At 41.2% G+C, this 23247-nt stretch overlaps 2 pseudogenes across 1 annotated transcript; both read right to left on the bottom strand.

Moving 5' to 3' along the window:
- Positions 1–5361: 5361 nt before the first annotated feature.
- On the bottom strand, positions 5362–12943 carry LOC145992786 (glucose dehydrogenase [FAD, quinone] pseudogene; annotated as a pseudogene). The gene is made up of 2 exons (XR_014442206.1): positions 12909–12943; positions 5362–7805 (listed from the first exon to the last, which is right to left on the bottom strand). The product of XR_014442206.1 is annotated as a glucose dehydrogenase [FAD, quinone] pseudogene (transcript).
- Positions 12944–19552: 6609 nt separating this feature from the next.
- On the bottom strand, positions 19553–21373 carry LOC145992504 (glucose dehydrogenase [FAD, quinone] pseudogene; annotated as a pseudogene).
- Between the last annotated feature and the right edge of the window lie 1874 nt (positions 21374–23247).

Genomic DNA, 23247 nt, shown 5'->3' with positions numbered 1-23247 from the left:
TGAATGTGTATATATACACACATGTCCAGGGCCTCCTTCCGCAAGCATTGTGAAACAACTCGATAAGCATCGATACAGTTCTCTTACAAAATACTTAAATCCTGAACACCCACTTGAAAGAATGTGCGTACGTTCTCCGTGGAGAGATTTTTCCCTGTAATCTTGAAAACAAAAGAGAGCGGGCCACAAAACAATGATTCTGGGATGATAGTGCAAATCTTCGTGCAAGATGAAAGAAGATATTTTGAGAATATGTTGCTCTATTGTTTACCCAGGCAGGCGATCGTCACATGTTTCTGGATAACTTCAGCAGCAAATGGCGTTTGTTAGATGGAAAGAGTGTCCTTGAACATGTTCACGGGATCCACTCGAGGTGAACCATGTCAGCAGCTCCTTGCCCCACGTACACCTGACTTGCCTTTGAATGAAAGGCGTTAAAAATAGTTCCCCGTGACTATAGATTTCGATAAGATGTTTTGAATGAAAATTCAACCTGTCCTAAGTTCATCCAAAGATATGTTGTGTTGAGTAAAACAAGCATGGATGTACGAGTAGATGCTGGAGGTGATGCAACCGTCTACAAAATACTTGCAGGTGATTCTGGTGACTGCATGGGCATTGCAGATACCTGGTCAGCAACCATCTTTTTAGATTCACTATACTGTCAACTGTCGAATCCGAGCAGAAACTCAGGAGTCACAGCTGGTAGAATTGAGACGGCGAACAAGAGTTCTCCAGGAGTACGGTAAGTTTCAATGACCTCTAATTGATCTTTAGGGGGGGTATGGTGTAAATTGGATTTGATTTGATTTTTGAGCGTCGCTTTTGTGCTAATTTTGGCTAATCGCGACGATGAGGAGGAGTGATATGACGAAACTGATTAAAAAAGGGACAACACTCACCAAGAACTCCCATGCCCAGGTCGGAATTCGAACGCTAGCGTTTTACCTTTCTAAACTCCGTACCAGCTCACTGTAGACCAGGCGAACGAGAACAAGTCTCTGCGCAAGTAGTGACGCGAGACGGCTCCACCAATGAACAGTGAGAGAAACGGGATTGCGTAATGGGCGTCGGGAGTTACCCGATTTCCAATACAGCGTTGCAAACTTTAGAAAAGGATAATACGGAACGCACATGGCAAACGGACCGTATTTTTGTCTCCAGGTCCGTACGATTGGTTTAAGAATTTCTTAGGAACATATTAGGGAAAAAACTGCAAGAGCAAATTTTGAGATACCGTGCAGTTAGCGTACGGACTAAGGTCTGGACCGTACGTCCGTACAACGCTGCGCTTTCTTGCACCACTCTATTTTCCTCCTCCTCCTGTGCCGATATGCGCGGCCCTGCTGTACAGTTAGCTGGGACAGGTTATAGGTCTGGTTGCTTCGGATATGTCTGGAGTTGGCATCTGAAGTCGTATTAATGGGGTTGTCTGTAGGCTTTGTTGCGGATGTAAGAGAATTGCTAAATATCATCTAAAGATGCATATTTACTAATACAAAATGAAGCGCATTGAATTACTTGCTAACGAAGTGATCGCACACAAACACACTTAAGCCGACCTCCGTGGCGGAGTGGTTATCACTACGCGCCACAACGCCAGAGGTCTCTGGTTCGAATCCCCACCTGGGCATTGGTTTTCTTTGTGAGTGTCGTCTCATCAATTTAATCAAAATCATCCTCATCTTCGCGATTAGCCAAAAGTGACAGAAAAGCGAATATACAATAAACCAAATCAATCGATCAAGGCTTTGTCACCTAGTTTTACCTTTCTACGTCCGATTGCTCCAGAAATGCAAGAGTTGGCATCTGAAGTTTTGACAGAATAGCCAAAAGGAATCTAAAGATGTTGACTGATTCGGAACAAGTTTCGGTGAAGCACTTGCTACATAAACACATCTAAGTCGACGTACGTGACGGAATGGGTTGCAGAGCCCACTACGACGCCAGGGGTGCCGGGTTCGAATCCCAGTCTGGGATTGGTTGTTCTTTGTGAGTGTGCCTTCAACATTTTCACAATATCAGTCATCCTTTTTTTCACGATGAGTGGAAAGTGACGGAAAGCTAAGTAAAATAAATCAATCAACAAACACGCCTATTCACAAAATTCTTCCCAAATGAAAAGTACTCACTGCGGTACTGCTCCAAGACTGAAGACTTTCAAACACTAATCTTCCGACCCAATACCAAGTGTATTTATCGGCAATCAGTCCCACGCGTTTCCGACGTCTTGATATCATTAGAGGCGACATTGTTTCATTCGCGCACGTAACTGCAAACAGAACTCGAGTAGCGGAAACAGATGTCTCTGCTTTGTTTCATCAATAGTTGCCTCGCGGACACTACGGTGCACTGAGATCAGACATGTATTCTATTTTCTCCCGCCCCTCCTCACCCCAAACACACACACACACACTTAAGGCGTCCTGGCTTTGTAATCAATAATCCTCGGATTTTATGTTTTTAACGAAACTTTTGCCTTTGTGGGTAAATAAGCTATAGCAAGTTACGTCACCGTTTGATGAGGTTTTATGGTGCCTAGAATAACCTATTTTGCTTGTTGGAACCTATTTTAGGAGGTTTAAAATCCTAAATCAAACTTTTTTTTTAGGTTTTTATATTTTTTAAGGTTTTACAGGAGTTTTATATCACAAACATGTATTTGCTCTGTTTGGTGACGAAAAATTCAATGACTAATGCGTTTGAAACATACTCTTTGTCGATTTCCGTCCCTCCAAGTTCAAAGCTTTAAACAAAGCAAAAAAAATGTTCTGACGCCACTGTTACCTGCGCAGTCCAAAGTGCAAACTTCAGCAAAATAGTTTCTAAATTTTACTCCGAAAAATGTCTAATGCATAGTTTATAACGATGGTATTTGTTTTTCAAGCAGAGTTAAATAATTTTAAATTGCATTTTTTATATATACAGAGAACATACTGCTCACTGTTTTATTTATTTTAATTTATTAATCTTAACTTTTTCTTCTTTTATTTGAACAGTGCCTACATTTTAGAACCGGCCCCGAACACAAATATGAGAAACTTTACAATATACCGTCAGACGGGGTAACTTCCTACAGATTTTGGCATATTCTAATGTGGCCTGCAAAATCCGTGGCGAGTGACAACATGAAGATTATACGCGAGGAACACTTTGTCCTTTACAAATGCACTGAAGGAATACCAAAGAAATTCCAAAATATTAGGGGGGCAAATACGTCAGCATTTTCGTGACGAAGTTACCCCAGAAAATATTGTAACTTCATCATCTCTGCTTACGTTCCTAGGAGGTCAAACTTACCCCCATGAAGAGGTAAGATCGTCATGTAAAATGGTATGAATTGCAAAATATATCCTCTTGTCAAAGTAGTGACGTTTGTGTATCTTTTTTCTTATTTTATTTTAATTTTTTTTATTGGTTTTTAAACATTGAAATCTTACAACGTGTTTGAAAACAGAACAAGTTCAGCACATGTATCATAAGGAAACAAAGAGCAAGGTGTTTCGGTACAAAACGTAGACAATACAATCAGTCTTCATCTTCACATGCCTCACACTTGTAATATTTGTCTTTGGATCTCTTGTTACACATACCACAAATCCATTTCATACAGGAAACGCACCGAAGCCAGTCAGGGTCCCCTGTACGTGCTGTATTCACACTTTATCACGCAAGGATCTTCTGTGGACGATTGCCCCGTGCGACCATTCGTGTTACCGGTATTTCCAATTTGCCATGGCTCAATACTGCCGCAAGGAACAATCATTCTGCCTCTCCTCCTCCTCTGTGTCGTAGTTGTATTTGCATGGAGGAAAATGCTGCAAACAGTGCCAAAGCACAATCCAATTGCACACAACACACTTCCTCCCTTGATGTCCGCTCCACAACTGCACGTGTGTGGCTTCACACTCCCTATGTTCCACCAGCATGTGACTCCTACCGACATCTGTTGGTCTCATGACGAAGTTACCCTTTTGACGGTAGTGATCTGCGCATTTAATACCTTACAAGAAATGTTGGAAATGGCGTCCTTCTTGCAGGATACACATGTCCAGACGCCTTGCCATATTCCTAGCAACCTTATGCAGTACTTCTGCGGTGATATTCTGAATAGCAACAGTGATGTGATGCTTCAGCTCTTCTAAGGTGTGTGGAATCTGTCTGTAAACAGTTTGTTTAAAAAAGAAAAACATAGGAAGTAGTCCGGACTTGAGAGATCAGGATCTGGCGGTCTGTAGTCCTTGTGAAATAACCCTGTCGCCACAAAATTCCTTCGACGTCGCCATAGTTGATTTAGACGTATGAGAAGTTGCACCATCCTGTTGAAACCAGCACATTCGTTCATCAGGTTCTAACATTGCAACAAACTGGATAATAATGTCTTGGTAAATCTCACTGTCCACTGTGGTTTAAAGAAGATGGGCCTATTATGTGTCGCCCTGATATGGCACACCATACACCAACTTTCTCAGGATGGAGGGGAGACTCAACAAAGATGTGTGGATTTTCTGCGCTCCATGTTCGGTAATTTTGCGAAATGTACGCACTGTATTACTATTACTTTTCCCAAAGTAGTATTACCTTTTTAAAGATGTTCTTCAGACACTCGAATAACTTAAATATTCTTAAATATGCTCAACTTGTTTTTTAAAAAAAAAATTAGAAATGCAAACTGTGGATCGTTAAGTATAACATATATTCTGTCATGAGTTTTCCTATGTTTCTTCATTTCAAAATTTGAGGATGTAAACATCACAAGCCATGACATTAGAAAAAATATATCGAAGTGCGCGGCGTGTAAATGACGGTAGTGCGAGGGGCCGCCGACCACTCCCTACCCCTCGCACTACCGTAATTTTATACCCCAATGTCTTCCACCAGACAACAAACCACTGAATGGCGGGAAATGTACCAGGGTATACGTTCTAAGGTATATATTTGCGGTCCGCTGTACTAAACAATGCCGTGTAAGCACATAAGTTGTAAATAAATTTCAATCCATATATCTCTACTGTACATTTCTTTTAAACTTATCAGAATCCGGGTGCTAAGTTCTGCATAACACTTGTCTCCTTCTTTGTTCATTATCTTGGCAAGGTCCGTCCCAGTCAAGGTTGTCAACTTAAGTAGCTGCATGTGGATAATGATAAGAAGTAACATACTTAAATAAATATTTTTATTACTTTTTGTTGTATTATGTTACAAACAATACATTCATTGCTTCAATAAATAGCTATTTAAATATTGATAATTAAGGTATACACATTAAATAAACATACAAAGTAGGCACACATTTTTTTTTTTTTGTAAAGACTAGTTTCTGTCAATGGCACATATATTCTGCCTTCTTGGATCGTTGTGATATATATGTTTTCTTATCGCTTTATATTTCACCATTGCTGGAATTGCATATATAACATAAATAGGCATACACAATTAAACACCAGTGCGCGTGTTTGTACATAAAGGTATTTTACAAAGGATTACCGTTAAATGCTGCAAGCGATTCTATTAGTATTGGACTGACATTCACAGAGACAGGCTATGATATCACCCTTATGCTATACTATATAGTTAGTTCTGGAGTACTAAGTTAAGTTTTGAAAACTGAGAACATGTGTAGACTTTTTTTCAAAAGTATATAGTGTCTACAAGTGATAGATTCGAGAGCTGTTAACACACAAACGAAATATAGAATTCTTGCATCTACATTCACAGAAATTAAAGTTAGTTCCTTCCGTTCAGAACTCTGAGGGCAGCAGTGTCAATATCAGCTTGTAATAACTATTTTCCTCAAGACACAAGAGAGTTCATTGATTCGCCAAAATAAAGATGAAGTATACCACACATAAACTTGTAACTGTTCAATAAAACTGTAAAGGTCCAAGACTGACATGATCTTTAACAAAATTGCTTCTACATGGAGAGGTTGGAATTTTAAAATAACTATAATACTGAGTGAAGGGGAAAAGCCAAGTATATTATGCCGTCGTTGTGGACCATGTCTGCTTTACAAGATCAGAGCCCTTCTCTGCTATCATGATAATCGAAGCAATTGGATTCGCTCTGGGGACGAAGGGATAGACGGAAGCATCGATGACTCTAAGGTTGGGAACGCCGATAACTCTGAGGGCAGGATCAACAACGGCCGTAGGGTCGTCCTTCAGCCCCATCTTGGCCGTGCAGCTCTGGTGGTTCTCAGGCACGGTGTCCGTCCTGATGACGCACTTCCAGTACTCCATGTCGTCCACTGGGTAGTCCTCGCACCCGGCGACCTGCGTCGTGTTCAGCTGGAAGTCCCACTTCTTCAGCGCGTCTGTCTTGGCCAGGTCGAGGACGAACTGAACGCCTTGCAGGAGGATGTCCAGGTCCATGTCGTTGGAGAAGTAGTTGGGCTGGAGGACTGGGTAGTCCGAGAACGACTTGCTCGCCAGGGTGACGTTGCCAGTGCTCCTGGGAGCCACCAAGGTGGGCCTCATGTCTATCGGTCGCCTGTCGCAGCCGGGTTCCTCCCCCGTGACGCAGTGGGACGGGCACCCCATCTGGAACCCGTCGAAGAAGACCTGCAGGTCCGCGTGTCCCTTGTCGGCGTGCGTGGACGATATGAATGCCGTTGCCTGGGTGATCCCGTTGGTAGCCAGCGGACCCGTCTGTCCGTCAGTGTACTGCTGGACCGCATCGTCGGTCAGATCCGTGGTGTAGGTGGAGTTGATGGTGAACCTCACGTTGACGCCGACGTGGTTCTGCAGGTTTTGCCCCACCGGAAGGTTCTCTAGGACTTCAATGCCTTGAGACTGGAGTACTTGCTCCGGGCCGACGCCCGACAGCATGAGGAGTTGCGGGGTGTTGATCGCTCCGGTGGAGAGAATGACCTCCTTCCGGGCCTTCACGGTCTTGGTTTCTCCGGTTTCGGAGAAGAATATGTCTACGCCCGCCGCCACCCTGTTGCCGGCGGAACCTTCGATATTGACTCTGGATACCATCGAATTCACCGTAACATCAAGGTTCACCCTGTCTCGGTTCGGTCTGAGGTAGGCGCTTGCCGTTGACGTCCTAAGACCGTCCTTGATGGCGAAGTCCGCTACCGTGAATCCCGTTACCAGGCGACCTTCATTAATGTCCTCTCTGATCTCGTACTCCATCTCCGGCGCCGCGGCCACTATGTCGTCCGTCAATGCCGGACGCGTGGAGAACTTCCCGATAGGAAGAGGCCCATCGAAGCCGTGGTAGTAAGAATCCAATTCCTTATTGGCTTGGTTCTCGGATTTCTTGAAGTACGGCAGAATGTTATCGTAGTCCCACGACACCTCCTCGTTGGAAGCCCACTGAACGTAATCGTCCGGATGTCCCCTGACGTACATGATGCCGGTAAACACTGACGAACCGCCCACGGTTTTACCTCTGGGCCACGCGCACACGCCGCCGTTGACCAGGCACGCTTTCGCCTGCGCTTCCGTCGTGTAGTTCCAGTCGATGGCGCTATTGACGAGGAACGGCGTCAGGTACGGAACGAACGTCGCCGTCGGTTCCAAGGGGCCCGCCTCGACCAGCAACACCGAGTAGTCTTCCACCTCCGACAACCTGCTCGCCACCACCGCCCCTGCGACGCCGGCGCCAACGACGATGAAGTCGTACTCGTCCTGGACCACGTCAACGGGATTCAGCCTGCTGCACGACTGCGACACGTTCTCTGTCAGGTGGAAGAGCGTCTCCAGGGTCATCATGAAGTTCACTTGACACACGCTGCTCCACACGACGGTGTCCTGAAAATGACAGTGGCAGTTCTCCATCGTGGATTGGACAAACTGCAAAGACAATGTTAAATTGATTTTAGTAAATTGGTCTCATTGATTGTTCATTGATTTGCTTATTTTGGTTAATTTGAGAAGATGGGGATGGGTGATGATACGATATAGAAAGTGATTAATGAACACTCACAAACATACATCCAGGCCGAGGCCGGGATTCGTAGCGTTATGTGCTAACCACTCCGCCACGGAGCCGGCTAGTAATTGGTCTCAAAATACGCATTTCGGCACACAATGATAAGACCAGTGGCGACAACTTTTGAAAAACATTATATAACTGAACTCGGAGATGGGTTTTATTATTTCGATACAACGGTATATGTCATAAGGAGGCTGAGGATTTGCCCTGAAATACTGTTTTGTTCCTTACCCAGAAAATTATGCTTGTAAGGTTAGGACATTTCAGGTCATTTCTCAGAGGAATACAGCAATTTTATAGCGGTTGTTATTGCCTTTTTAGTCGTAAGTACCTATTTAGCATATAACTGTTTTTTGTGTGCCTAATCCAGGAAAATCACGAAAAATCTGTCTATGATTATAGGTGGGCTCGAGCTCCACAGGCCCATTTAAGTTAGCGTCACTGAGTAAGACGGACACTAAGCACTGCATGTATGCACTAATAGAAAATAAACTGATATTTAACAAAAATCTGAAAGGCAGAAAAAATTATAAATCTACGAATTTTCTTCTTTGATATGATACTACTTCACACGGTTCAGTTATATTTAATTTCTCTTTCCGGCTTGTAGTTTACTTGGCATAATCTGCAGTTCGGTAAAAAAGTATCTTTGTGACACGAGGTACTACACTGGTTTCATTTTGTACACACACAATCTTATGTTTTATCTAACTGCAGAAATAATGATTTATTAACTCTCATACTTAGAGTAATACTGAAAACCGTTATGGTTACAGCTGTGTGCCATTTATTATCTCAACAGTAACTTCTATTCTAAAATAAACACATTAAACCCCTTTACGAAAGCAGTTCCTCATAAATACCTTCGTAGTACAGTAATTATTTTGAGGGATTTGTAACAGGATTGGCCCGGGTGGGCCCAGCCCAGATTTCCCCACGCCGTTTTTTTTTCTTCAGAAATACCCACCAAGAAAACTACTCAAAATGTGTGTTTGTTTTTTCAGAAAATGTAGTACTATTGTTTTAAATAAAAGGTTCTAGAATTGTCAACAAAAAATGAAAAGGGTCTGAAATATTTGGATAAAATATTGAAGGAACAAAGCTTATAATTTTGAAATGTGGTAGGACTTTCGATATCAGTCACTTCCGTATGTGGGCAAGCCACATAGTTTCACCTGTGACGATCAACTTTAACAATAAATTTTTCCACGTATAAAACATTACAAAAGAGAATTGAGTATATTTTATTGAAATGTGAAAGCAGAATATAGTGAACTGCGCTATAATTAAACCAAACACTTTTCAAATGATTCATTTCATTTCTCAAAATTTAGTATGTGTGCAAATGTTCTGTTTTCTTTCCAATGCCTTCCTCTGAGACATTGTCCCCCCTTCCCCCCACCAGTTCAGTGCATTGATTGAACGCAATTGGTTGCTTGCCCATGTAGGATAAATGTTATTTGTTGTTAAGAGCTCTATACCCAAGAAGTCGAGCACTCTCATAATCTACCACAATTTCTTTTTTCCTTAAAAATAGGGGGTGTGGGGTACTCAAGTAAATACAATGCATACGTATACTTTCATATTTTTACTATTTTTTGACATTTTCAAACCTGTTTAGAGACTACAATTCCGAGCTTTGTGCATAAAACTTTCAGGAGCATTGTGACATCACTTGCACTGTAAATTCACAATAAAATTATCGAAACATAATGTACGATATAGGAGGAGCATGGGTGGGGTGGATGGGCAAAGATAGACAAGTCATCTATTTAGTGACCATGATAACATGTTTCTGCAAATAAAAAACTTAACAGACTGGAACGGTATTACGTGTGAGTGAAATTGGACAATGTGTTTCAAGATGGTGAATGAAAAACTGATTTTCCTCATGTTGCACGCACGCTCTATAGCATGCATTCTTTTTCCCCAAAACTGTCTACAATGCATTTTCAGAGTATAAGGAACTAAACTCAGTAATTGTACAGATAATTCGTCGGTCCGCAATTTTGTTGTAAAACTTTTAAAATTATATTTCATAGTTTAGAAGGACTAAAATTAAACTGTGTGACTCAGCTGTTAGCATATGCAGATGATGTAGACTTACTGGGGGATGATGTAAATACAATTACGAAAAATGCTAAAATATTTTTCAAAGCAGCTAAAGAGATAGGTTTGGAAGTTAGCAAAGAGAAAACTAAATATATATGCTTGCAGGCCGAAACCAAGTGTTAGGTAATAATGAAAATCTAATTATTGATAACAACTCGTTTGAACCAGTTTCCAAATTCAAGTACTGAGGAGTATACTAACAAATGAAAATTATATTAAAGAGCAAATAAAAAGCAGGCTTACTTCAGGAAATGCATGTTACTTTTGTCTTCTCGTTTAATATCTAAGAAACTAAAAGTTAAAATGTACAAAACTGTAATTTTGCCTGCAGTATTCTATGGATGCGAAACTTGGTTCCTTACATTGAAAGAGGAACATAAATTGAGAGTATTTCAAAATATGATCCTTAGGAAAATATTTGCGCCTGAAAGGGATGTATTCATGTCCAGATATTAGTGGAATGATTAAATCAAGAAGACTTATGTGGGCAGGCCATGTGGCACGAATGGGAGAAGATAGAAGAGTTTACAATATTCTTTTTGGGAAACCTGATGGTAAGACGAAGATGGAGGGATAATGTTGAGATGGACCTAAAGAAAATTGGTAGGGCAATTCCACGGGGGTGACGGGCAAGCTTGACAGGACTACCACAAAGATCACCCGATGAATGTTGCAAACTAATTTTTCCCTGCATGTAATTTCCCCAGGATCTGGGAATTGTGGATCCAAACTCTTACAGGAGCGAGAACAGGGTTGCATATGGCTGGGTAAGAACCCTCTGAACTTCCTCAACAGTCTAGGTCAATGTTGCAAACCAATTTTTCCCAGCATGTAATTTCCCCAGGAATGGGGAATTTTGAAGCCAAATTATCGCAGGCTAGGGGAAAGTGTGTCATATGGTAGTCATTGAACGCTTGCAGATGAGTTGAAAAAGAGGTCGTTGACCTTCAAACAACTAGAGATACAGTGGGGAGTAGAAAATTGTTGGCTGAGCGGGAATGGTTTATGAGTGCATCTAAAAATTACCGAAATGACAAGGACCAGTTCTAGCCTAGATCGCGTCTAGTGGTCTTGGTGCGTGGGATTTATTTAGAGGCAGCTTGTGAATACAGTAGAGAGTGGATTCTATTTTTGTGAATGATATGTGCTGTGTTGTGTAGTGAACTGAAATGAGGGACATAATTAACAAGCTGTCTATTCGGCTTACGAATGACGATAAGCTCCAAATCGTTGTGGATTTTTCTTGTATGCCCACTTTATGAACAGATAAGCTAATTGGGATCGGACCTACAGTTAAAGTTGTAACTAAACCACCATGTATCGGACCCGGGGCACCTTAGTTTCAAGGCAACGACGTTACCACTGCGCCAACAAGGAGTACACGAACTTAAAGTCGTGAAAATAGGTAGGTTGAAATTTTATTTTTATTCTCGTATGTAGGCCTACATAATATTTCACAATGTGACGAATTCAATCTCCCCAAGCTCACGGTCAATGGTAAGCATTTGCTTCTCTCCACTACTGTTAAAAATCTGGGAATTACCCTCAACAATAATCTTACCTGGAGAGAATACGTAAACTCCTTGTGTAAAAGAGCTTTCGGTGAACTACACTCTCTTTACCCGCTTAAAAACTTTCTCCCCGAACGGATAAAAACACAACTTGTCCAATCTCTTGTTTTCCCTATAATTGATTATTGTGACACTGTTTATTCGGACGTTAATCACGAACAAGCTAGACGCCTTCAGCGAATCCAGAACGCCTGTGTCCGCTTCGTTTTCGACATAAAATATTCCGAACATTTGACATCGTATTATGCGAAGGTCGAGTGGCTGAAATTAAGTGATAAACGGATTTATCACAACCTTGTCCTACTGTACAAGGCCCTAGAAATAAAAGACCCAAATACCTCTCCGGGCGGTTTCAATATCTTTCCGACTTTCACTCCCGTAACACCAGATCACGTGAAAAATCACTATTATCCATCCCTATCCGCAGATCTAACTTCTACGCCAATTCGTTTACCGTTACCTCTGCAGGACACTTGAACAGACTGCCCCCTCGAAATCCAAGCCTCCTCCTTAATTCTAACATTCAAAAGACAATTAAAATTATACATGCAAGACATTTGGACCCAGATTATATTCCCAAAAACGTTATACATTTAGCTCACGAAATCTGCTTGCTATGTATGTATTAGTGTGGGAATATGTATGTGTGTCCATATAGAAACTGTAGTGCTTTTACTTCTAATTTTACTTTTCAGTTATATTATTCATTGTGTTAGTAAAAATAATTAGCAATGTACCTAATTAATGGTTAATCCACGACTTGACTACTCGTATTCAAACTGTATTACTTTCATTTTATTTTCATTGTATCCATTTATCTTTTTTTTCATTGTTTATGTACATACAGTTAACTGTAAAGAAAACAGTTGACCCCTGTAATTAATGGTTAACTGGAAGAGAAGGCATTAATGCCTTAACTTCGCCATGTAAAGAAAGTCGTTAATACATAAATAATAAATAAATACCTGCTTTTATACCATTACTTTCGACTTTACTCGCAAATATTTAAATATCCACTACGAGAGAATTTTCTACCGCTATTCGGCTGTGTTTGTCACTTAATGGCGTTTCAAGCATATCACGTCAAGATTCACCCGAGTGAAGTCCTAGTAAATATTCACACAAGGTATGGCAACGTCGCAGTCGAAAGTTGCCGAACTTGCACGAGAGTTGGCGGGCTTACCCGAAACACTTTTCTCATAACCACGAACAAGATTTAGCTCAAGATATATTTATAATCTTTAATGTATAAATACAGCTGTTTCGAGAGATACATACCTGTTTATTATCTCCGTACCACCTCTGATAATATACAACTGCTTAAACGAACTAAATAACGCCACAGAAATGCTGAATTTATATGCAGAGCTGTTGTTGGTCGCGGAGACAAAGTTCATTGATGAATTCTAGATTGTCCATTCCATTCATAAAAACCCTTCAGACTTTTCCTCGTTCTGTCAAGTTGTTTACTTTAGGTAATTCCAGCTATCGAAAACAATGCTACCTTGCTCTTGAAAAACAGATCTGATAATGACTTTCGAAAGAATATTTTACGCAACGCTAATCATTGAAAAGTTGCATCAATGAGGGTCTCATCTGACTGTTTCCATGCCGGTGCACTGACTTTTTGTGTATAATTATCCTGGCCTAATTGCGCAAGTCGCTTTATCACCAGACGGTGACTGATGTTTTCATAATTCAGTCAAACGAATTACTAATCTTTGAAGGGCGCACTTGACGATAATTGCACAACTAAGTAAAGGGATTGAAGTTTTTGACAGGTGTCCCCCCCTCCCCTTTCGCATATTTCGTATTTTCATTGCCTGTGCGCTGCAGCCTCGGGTAAAAAAAGTTAGCTTTGCGAAACTGTACCAGTTACCTTCAAAAACAAATTTGTCACTTCTTAATTTGTCCGTCAGGTAAGAGTGTTGGGGGTCATCTTTTCGGCAGAATCACCGAAGAGTGGTGAAGCAGTGGGGGGGGGCATGTTTCAGTAGCAGTCGCATATAATATAAAACAATGCACAGACTAATTAATACAACGAAAAAATCATATTTATGCTGTTCTTGTGTAAACAAATTATCAAATATTTCAAGTAAAGCATTGCACTACCTGAGTGCGTTCGTTTCGTAACACCTGAATCTGTATGAATATGCACTAATTTTAAGTGGCTTACCTGCTTTTTTAATGCTAATATCCGTACTTCGCTCCTTAGATTAGCATACTTGCACTGTGCTGCTGAGTTCACCGTGACGATGAAATTCATACACAAGATCAACCAACAGTTTGCACTCGATAGAAAATAAGTGACTGTCTACCTGTAATTGTCACAAACACTTTGGAGAAAGTTTATCGTAAAGAAAGCAAGTGCAAATTAAATTATACACTATCTAGCCAGTTTCACCAGGAAGGATTTATTTGCGACGTCGCTAAATATTGCTTACGACATCTGATCGCAAGTACTTTCTCCAGTTCCATGTAAAAATGTCTTAATTTGTTAATCTATTAAGTACTTTTAGCGCGTAATTATTTATAATTGTCCACGATATAACGACACATAGTTTTGCATAATGTCCACAAGCCACGTTTCTAATAATGATTTAAACTTAATCTGTTCGCGCCCGTCATCCAACAAGAGACACTTTTCTTGTTTCGACCGCTGTTTGTAGCATTTCCAGGAAGGTAATGGTGCTGTAGGTAGACTAATACACATAAATGAGACACTCAATTACATCAAACTGATGTATTCGTCGCAAATATACATTATTTGCGACCAACCTGCAATACATCTTTTACATACCGTCGCTTCTCTCTTCACAGACTATTCACTCTCTCACTTTCAGTAGGCACTAGTGTCCAGAGAATAACATGGCGGCCATCTTGGCTCCAAAAGCACAAGGTACGGAACATAATCTGTAGTACTTCTCTCTGATAACCTGTCTGGGACGATTCTATGACTGAATATAGGCCTAATGTGTAAAATTGATGAGATGTTAAAGATAGGCACTTTGTGTTTGGTACAGAAGCTAGACCTAGTAAAGAAACTCATGATTCTAAACTTTGCACCAGGGTTGTTAAAGGTTCAGGAATTTTAAATAAATTCAATTCCGGTCCAGGAGAGAAAATCAGCAAGCGTAAATGGGTTCTAGACGGTAAAGAACCTTCTTCTTCTTTTTCTTTTAAGTATTCCAGTTCTGTCGAGGAACCCTTTTTTTTCCGGATCAATTTAAATACGGTCCAAGTTCCATAATTAAATTAAGCAATACGCAATTTGGACCGAATTTAAAGAGGAAGAAGGTTCCGGTCCTGTTTCGGAACCCAATAGAACCCATGAGTTTCTGAACCTTTGCACACTTTTTAAAGGAAATATGTATTGCACACAGAGGGGTCTCCTGAACGCATGTGCCAATTGTGGAAGAAAGGACAACTTGCTCTGCGACGACATTAATGAGCATTTCTACATTCTAATTTCTTCGTATAGGACAAGTATTTATTTTGCACGAGAGCGCTCAACTAACATTATATTACATTTCTTAGATCTGAAGTGCCCCATGCGTCAATTGTGGGAAAAGAATTATTACTTTCACTTCAGATCCAAGACATGTAATACTGTATAAGCTTAGTTGAGCGCTCGTGTAAAATAAATACTTCTCCTATATGAAGAAATTAGAATGTAGAAATGCTCATTAATGTCGTCGCAGAGCAAACTGTCCTTTTTCCCACAGTTGACGCATGCGCAGCATGCACCGCATGCGTTCAGGAGACGCCTCTGATTGCGCACTATATTATTTAGAACTTGCAGTGTGACTAAGAAATTAACCCATCTCTACATGTGAAAATACAAGCGTCAATTATACAATAATTTAAATATTTGCAATGTATTTCTCAATACCAGCGTGGCATTGAATACGGTACGGACTGACGTCATTGTTCCAGCCAATGAGCGCTCACTCGCAGCTGTTGAACCTTTATTAATCTTATCTGAAGTAAAGGCTGTGTGACGTCACACCTGTTTCTGAACAAAACCTTTAATTTTATTTCTGTAAACAAATTCTAGCACATTTTTCCTTCTGGAACATTTGTAGTTCTTTGTAATTTGAGGCAAATGGGAGGAAAACGCGTCGTGTGAACTTACGGTGTGTTTTCGAGAAAACAATAAAGAATCTGTTGCTCGCTATGTCTGTTCTGTAATATGTGTTCAGAGTTCTGTAGACCTTGGCATGTAAGCGAAATGAATGGTTTCCGGATGTACGTAGGCTGATGCTACAAAATAAATACGTCATAACTTCCTATGTGCAACTGATGTAATGTTTGTCTGTTGTGTCGAATAAATATTCGGAAAGTTTTCCTTCCTTCGCTAATTTATACAAAATTATTTGCCAAGTAGACAAATACTATCTTCCGTATTTAGCATAACTGTTATTAACATTTTTTTATTTATGATATGCACCAAGGGCGTACAAGGGAAGGGTCTCCACAAGTTCACTAAGAAAAAGCTAATATATATATATTTTTTTTTAATGTAGGCGATTACAATACACTGATCATGAAAGCAAGATAGTAGTAAGTTGTGATTCGTTCATGGTCTGGGGGGAAAGGGGTGACTCTTTTTTTTGGAACACCAAAATGTCAACCTCTATTCCACGTAGTGCATCCTGGACTGCAGTAGCGTACGCAGAATTTTATCAAGGGGGGGGGGTATTTCTAAAACTTTCTCCAAACTCACATTACCATTGTTTTATTATACTTTCATTAAATAATAATACTCATAATTAATTAATGATACTTATAATAATAATATACTATTATTAAGTAGTAGAGATCTACATAAATATAGTATTTATGAAAGCAATGGAACGAAATTAATTTCTAGTCATTCGATTTTTATCAAATTCTGGGAGCATTTTTTTGATTCTTTGTTATGAAATAATTGTCTAGTCAACGAGGTGAGACATTTTAAGTGTGAAGAAAATCCATAAAAACAAGAAAATATATTAAAATAATTGAAATAATCAAAGTATGCAACGGTGGTGTGACAACCACGCGGGAGATCCGGGTTCGATTCCCGAAATTAATTGGAATTTTTCCGGCTTCTTCCCCGCATAAATGTCCCCAATAATTCACATCTGGATTGTCTCGCTGTTCTTACCAACAACACGTTTTACAATAGTTAAGCTTATTGTCTTTTGAATAATTGTCTAGTGAATAAGGTGAGACATTTTAGAGAGGTGCATTCAAACGTGCCGTTGTAAACAATGGTGACTGTATTATTGCCCTCCTAGCCACGTACAACGAACCAAAAACTATCTTTAGTTAATTCTCATTGTTCACACAAAAAAATACATTTTAATTGAACACTGCTGTATGTAGAGGAGTGGCTGATGGGGTTACAGCCCCTACCGAAATTTTGAGAAAATCAGAATTTTCAAAAAAAAAATCGTTAAGAACTTTTAAAAATCAAAATGTGTAAATGCGAAACCTCATTCAGAGTGAGTCCCGATTACCATTTTTGTCTTTGAATTCAATTTTAATAAACTGAAAAGCTCTAAAAATACGAAATATTTTATTATGCATCCTGCCCTCCAAAACGAAGCCATGTGCTATCCACATTTACTACTCCAACCCCTCCCGAAAAAAATCCTGCGTACGCCAGAGTATTGAACAATGTTGCAACTGATATACAAAACAACTTATTTATCTTTTAAATCTTAGTTGCCCTCATATTTTATTTTCAAGAATTCGTGTTTATTTTCAAGGCATTCACTCTGAAAGACGTGTGTGTTTGGAATGCTGTGTTTTTCTCCGCGCTGCATGGAAATAATAATTGAAATTATTATTATTGTTATTATTACTATTATTATTATTATTATTATTATTATTTCTAGTACTAGTAGTAGTATATGTATTGTCGCAGATCGTTGACTGTGATAAATTGACCATTTTAATTTTTTTCCACGGCATTTTTCATAATATTTCACAAGCTCAAGGAGGGGGTTAAACCCCGTAACCCCCCTTGCGTACGCCACTGCTGGACTGTATTTTGCAGACTAGCGAGGCTCTGGCATCTGTGTGTTTGTTATCGTCCACTCATCCATTTCATCTTCTCACCTTTCATCCTCATATTCGCGATTAGCCAAAAGTGGCAGAAAAGCGAAGTAAAATAATACAACTCAATAACTCAATCAATCATTCGTGGTCTTATACGTCTAATATGCGTAATTTACGTATATTTCTGTACGTAAGGTACAGAGAATCAAACCCGGGTGTTGCGTGTGGCAGTTAGACGTCTTACTGACTTAACAACTGGAGTTCATCTTATCAACTATATTAAGAGTGAAAATGCCCCATAATAATAATAACGATAAAAGTAAAGTGCTCCCCTGTATTTTGCACCACGCCATGAAGGCGTGTAGAGGATGTGGAGCTAAGACCCCACACTTTCTTGATCACGTCCGTAGGTGGGAGTGATGTGATCAGCACCACGCCCCTGGGCACCTTTACCAGAGTTTCCTTCAGGTACCCACTTTATACGACGCTGAGTTTGAGCCGGAGCCGCTTGAACAGGTGGAGAAAATTCCGGGTATCTCGCATGGTAGTCAGACGCCTTAACGACTGAGCTACCGCGGCTGCAATAATAATAATAATAATAATAATAAAAATATATGAAAATGTGAATTTTGTAAAAAAAAAAAAAATATGGTCTAATGGCTAAAACCAAATAAATCGATAAACAATAACTGTTCCTAATGAACTTCCTTCTTTTACAGGTACGTCCACAAGTGATTGACGGGTGCTCTTGGACAATAGATTCACCGTGGTAAGACAATATAATTTGTAAACCCTAAATACTTGTGTGAAATGACGTAAGCACATGTACGTACACATAGCGCGCGCGCTTATGATTACATCTTTGTGGTAGCGTCTATAGCTTTGACAATACGAAGCTAGGGGTTCTGGGTTCGATTCCTTGTGAAGCCATAGATATTCATTGCATGTTTCTCATGTATTTCCTAAAGCCACCATTCATTCTCCAACAAAAGGGGTAGAAATGCAACATTAAGTAACCAAAGCTCAGTGTATTATTGTGGGGTTGATAGGAGGCATTCATTTATCAGTTTGAAATGAACAACTACTTTATAATGTGTCTTAAAAATATGATTATCTACCACATGCCTCGCCATGACGTACTGAAAGACTTGTAATGAAGTGGTCCCGGGTTTGATACCTGATTCAGGTACATAGTGGTACGGATGCAACTTTTAAACTGTAGGTCGAGTCCCCATTAGCCTACCTGTCCATGAAGTGTACTTTTAACAAAATTCAAAATCAATAACATATACTGAAAGTTCCCTCAAACTTGATGGTTAGTTGTGTTTGGTAAGCGTAATCATGGAATCTGCAAAAATAACTGATTTGATTTAATTTTTGTTTCTTTGCCACACTTTTCTGCCACTTTCGTGATTTAATGAAATTCGAGGGAAATATGATGAAGGGGATACTCCCAAAAAACACGTTGGTCTAGGCCGAGATTCGAACCAGGGACCCTGATCCAAAAATAGTTATCATGTGTTAGAATTACAAGTAAGTGTACGTTTGTTTATTTATCAACTGCAAGTAACGGATATTTACTTCCAGTAGCCTTAAGATAGTGACCTTTGTGAAACTTTGCCGATACCACTGAAGGTCAAGTTGATAAATCGTTGTGGCTGTTAAGCTTGGTATAAGTTTTTGTTATAATTATAAGCTGTAAACAAATGTGGTTAAATATTGTGTATTTAATGTTAAAGAAATGTACATTGCAGCTGTCCACAACTTACTTTTCAATATTAATACTGTATGTCCTTGCAATAATTTTACCAGTCTATGTGTAAGAAATGTCCAAATTAAATTGTGTAAGCAGAATACCTACCAGATGTTAACTGTTAGCATATCACAGAACCACTGATGAAATTGGAGCATCTCCAGCTTTGCTTGATCATGTCCGAACCCTTTTCGCCTATCATGATGGTCGCAGCTACCGGGTTCCCGCTAACCAACACCGGCATAATGGAGGCATCAACCACCCTGAGCCCCCGTACGCCGTACACACGGAGATGAGGGTCCACGACTGCGTCTGGATCGTGCTTGGGACCCATCTTCACCGTTCCCGCGGGATGGTTGTAGTTCCTGGATCCGTACTTCACGGCGCACTCCCAGAAGGGCAGAGTCCCGAAGGTGAAGTCTTCGCATCCAGGGTAGTCCTCCAGGAGTAGTTTCATCCTGACGTTCTGGAAGGCTTTGGTGTGGAGCATTCCCAGCACCATGTCCACTCCTTCTAGCAGCACCTGCAAGTCTCGCTCCTCGGAGAGGTAGTTGGGATGGATTTCCGGATGCTGGAACGGATCCGGGCTCCGGAGTTGTATCTTCCCTCGGCTCTCACCTCTCAGCACCACCGGAGATATGCTCAACCCTCCGGAGAGCTCGGTGTGGGCGCAGGCGACCATGGTCTTGTTCATTCTGCACAGTCCGGGGAACCAGCCGTAGTACAGCTGGAGATCCGGGTAGTCCTCACTCTTGTCCGCGTACCTTGTCTTGGCGAAACCGGTCACTTGGCCGATCCCAGGGCTCGAGTACGGCCCGGTCCTGTTCCTCAGGTACAAGAACTGGTTGACCCTGTCGTCCAGCACATCCGGAGGCAGATCCGTGAAAAAGTGGATCTCGAGTCCGACGTGATCTTGAAGGTTGTGGCCCACCTTGAGGTCCCGGATCACGTTGATGCCGTGGTGGGCGAGGTGGGTCTTGTCTCCGATGCCCGACAGCATGAGAAGCTGCGGTGATCCGACCGCTCCTGCGGACAAGATTACTTCTTTCGCGGCGCGGACTTCTCTGATCTTCCCGTCCCTGAGGAAGCGCACTCCGTAAGCTCTCTTGGTCGCATCTACGAGTACCTTGATGACGTGGGCGTCGAGGGCCACGTGGAGATTCTTGCGGTGCCTTACCGGGTGGAGGAACGCCTTAGAGGCACTGACGCGCATCCCGTCCCTCGTAGCGGCTTGTCCCTGCATGATCCCAGTCTGCTTCTCCCCGTTCAGGTCGCGTTCCTCCAATCCCAGCTCCTTCCCAGCTTCTAGAAGAACGTCTGCGAGTTTGGGCTTGTAGTTGAAGCGCTGGACAGGAAGATACCCGCCTTTACCGTGATACTCCTTGTCGATCGCGTCCAAGTTTCGGTTGTCCTCCGACTTGATGAAGTAGGGCAGCACATCCTCGTAGCTCCAGCCGTCGTTCCCCAGCTCTGCCCAGCGGTCGTAGTCCCTTCCGTTCCCTCTGACGTACATCATCCCGTTGATGTTGGTGGACCCTCCGAGTGACTTCCCGCGCGGCCATGGACACGCACCTCCGCGTTCGCGTCTGCAAGTGTACCGCTGTCGTTCCGCCCGGTACTGCCACGTCACGTCAGAGTCCCGGAGGAGGCTTTCCATGGACGGGACCTGGGTCATGGGCGCCTCGTGGCCCCCGGCTTCCAGCAGGAGGACCTTCCAGTGGAGGACCTCGCTCAGCCTGCTCGCCACCACCGATCCTCCGGCGCCGGCGCCCACCACGATGAAGTCGTACTCGTCGTCCAAGGTCTTGACGTCGATCGGTCGATCCGGAAGGGAGAGTTCGCACTGGGATCTTATGATGAACTCCACCAGCCCCATGAAGACTATGGACTGGGCTGGACACGTCGGGTAGGGGGAGGAGTGGAGGTTCATGGCGAGATCCATCTCCTACTCGGTTGGAGCGACCTGCAAAGAAGATGGGACAATCATCAGAATCCATATAACTAAGATAACATATTCAGAAAGGAAAATAATTCTTATGCATGTGTATTGTTGTGCTTTTAAGGGTAAAAAAAATAATAAAATAACTGATTTGATTTAATTTTTGTTTCTTTGCCACACTTTTCTGACACTTTCGTCTAATCGTGACAAAAATGGTGAGGCGTGATTTAATGAAATTCAAGGGAAATATGATGAAGGGGATACTCCCAAAAAACACGTTGGTCTAGGCCGAGATTCGAACCAGGGACCCTGACCCAAAAATAGTTATCATGTGTTAGAATTGCAAGTAAGTGTATTTGTTTATTTATCGATTTATTATAATTATAAATAATTATAAGAGTGACCAGATATAAAGGTTGCTTTGCTATGTTTTTTATAATATTGACTTTGTCCTATCCTGGACTCGTGCAAAAGTTTACGGCGGGTGCCAGATTTTTTTTTTATTTATTTTTTTTTGATTTTTTTTTTTTGTTGGGAATGGTGTTCGCGAATTAATGGTTAGCTGTTAGGAAGGTTTCCGACAGAACCATCAAGCGACATGCTTCCAATTGGCGTAATGTGGAGTCTAATTTTAAGGGGTCAGAATCAGACTTGGGGCCTAATTTTGAGGGAACCGATTCAAAACTGGGACTTAACTTTGGGGGGGGGAGAGGCTCGATTTCTTTTCCTTCATATTATTAAAATACATAGCACCCATGACTATTTGCTAAATATCTGTGACGTTTGCGAAATCGCAAATATTACTCTTTATTACTTTGCTTCTCAGGTTCTCTAACTTGACAATTTTTGGGGGGAGGCGGCGGAGGCAAATGCCCCGCTAAGTTACGCCTAGGATGCTTCCCATCCAATCTGTAGGAAACAATTCACTCCGCCTGCGCTGTCGCATATATATTTCCATATTAAACCCAAACCGTAACTAATGTTGTCGAACTGACAAGCTACCTTGCACCCAGTATAGCTAATAAAGGGCAAGTTGACGTTTTATATACAGACTTTTCAAAGGCATTCGACACGGTTCACCACGATATATTAATACAGAAATTAGCCAGCAACAGCCTTTCTCCTCCACTTATAACCCTTCTCTCCTCATACCTGCAGAACCGCCGACAATATGTCATGTATCAAGGCTGCAGATCGACTGCCTACATGGCAAGTTCAGGAGTCCCACAGGGGTCGAATCTTGGTCCCTTGCTATATTTAATTTTTATAAATGATTTGCCAGAGCTACTCACAAAATTTGAAACGTTAATCTTTGCTGACGATGTTAAAATATATAAAAATATCGTAAATGCTGATGACTGTACGTTATTACAAAAAGAGTTGGATAACTTGCTTCAGTGGTGTGAAATTAATAAAGTCAGCCTGAACTTAAAGAAATGTAAACATGTGTCATTCACCCACAACAAACAGCCTACTAAATATTCATATACTATTTCTAATGTGTTAATACAAAGTGAGAATATCGTTACTGACCTAGGGGTCACTTTTGACCAAAAGGTATCATTCCAACCACACTTTGCCCGCATTCTAAGTGAAGCTTCACAAAAATTTGGGATTTATAATGAGAATGGGTGATCAATTTAGAAAGAAGGAAACATTTCTATTGCTGTATTATACGCTCGTCAGATCTAAACTCGAATATGCCTCTCTTGTTTGGAACCCTCAATTCAAGAAATATCGAAAAATTAGAGAAACTTCAAAATAAATTTCTCAGATATCTACTATTTAAACTTGACGGTACATATCCAAAACTCACTCCTAGTAACACATTACGCGAAATCGTTAATATCTGGCCACTTGACGAAAGAAGGCAAATA

The sequence above is a fragment of the Lepisma saccharinum genome, chromosome 9, assembly GCF_977018435.1.
Source record: "Lepisma saccharinum chromosome 9, izLepSacc3.1, whole genome shotgun sequence".
Lineage (NCBI taxonomy): Eukaryota > Metazoa > Arthropoda > Insecta > Zygentoma > Lepismatidae > Lepisma > Lepisma saccharinum.
This window is presented reverse-complemented; position numbering and strand designations above follow the sequence as displayed.